Genomic DNA, 1,176 nt, shown 5'->3' on the forward strand with positions numbered 1-1,176 from the left:
ACTATATTTTCTTCTAAGAGTTTTTTTTTTTAAATTCTAATAGTGAGGTGTTAGATACATTTTCCATGAATTATTATATATACTGTGAAGTAAGAGTCCAACTTCATTCTTTTGTGTGTGGATATATTTATATGCCCCAGCCCAGTGCTTGAAAGGCTCTTTTTCCCCATTGAATTATCTTGGCATCCTTATCAAAAATCAATTGACTACAGGTAATGGACACTGGGACCACTGAGGTAGTGGTGAGTGGCACAGAGAGGCCTGAAGGGGACGGCAGACATGGCTGAGGAGACTGAGGTCAGTGTCATGGCCAGGTGCCCATTTAACTGGGCCGTGGTGTCAGGTGGGGAGTACTCTTCCATGCTGTTTGGACCTTAGCTGGGTGAAGCTGAGCCTGGGCCTTGGCAGTGGCCTGGGTAGGAGATCAACAACCTAGTCCAGGGCATGGGTGATGTGGCTGCAGTGATGCATGCCCTAGAGAGCTTCGTGCTGTCAATGTCTTCTACCTCTCATGCAGAATTTATGCTGTGATTGGATATTTAGAGGACATCATGAATGATGAGTTCCAGTTATTGCAGTTCATGGACAAGTACTATCAAGAGTTTGAAGGCACAGAAGAGAATAAACTCACCTACACACCCATTTTTAAGGAATGTATTTTCTTTTCTGCTGCTGGAGTGGATTCCTGGCTTTTAACATGGCAGCTTTCACAACAACATTACAACACCATAAAGATGAAGTACTTGGTGATGTATTTGACACACTGCTCACGTTTACAGGTTTTCTGACTTCTAAAAAAATGTTTCTGGGCTACAGAGTAAAAGCTGTTGCTTAAGCAGTGGTTTAATGGTGACTTTACTATGCAAATCATCTTACGCACCAGCTTCCCAGAATAATCTGCCACACTAGCTCCTACCTCCAGTCAGTGGGAATATTGATGGATTAAAAAGAAAAGTCCCTGACCTTCCCCAGAAAAGCTATGTTTTAATCCTGATTCTATCTTATGGAGGTAGTCATTTCTTTTAATCCTAATTCAAAACTCTAGGTTGGAAACATGATTAGATTACCTTCATGGAGATGTGACATGCCTAATTGTAAGTGTGACCTTTTTATTACATGGAGATGTGACCCCACCCATTCCAGGTGGGTCTTGATTAGTTTACTGGAGTCCTTTAA

The 1,176-nt window shown here is 41.9% G+C and overlaps 1 pseudogene; it reads left to right on the forward strand.

Moving 5' to 3' along the window:
• Positions 1–465: 465 nt before the first annotated feature.
• On the forward strand, positions 466–909 carry LOC143689846 (ADP-ribosylation factor-like protein 2-binding protein pseudogene; annotated as a pseudogene).
• Positions 910–1,176: the final 267 nt, after the last annotated feature.

This window comes from Tamandua tetradactyla, chromosome 7 (genome assembly GCF_023851605.1).
Source record: "Tamandua tetradactyla isolate mTamTet1 chromosome 7, mTamTet1.pri, whole genome shotgun sequence".
NCBI lineage: Eukaryota > Metazoa > Chordata > Mammalia > Pilosa > Myrmecophagidae > Tamandua > Tamandua tetradactyla.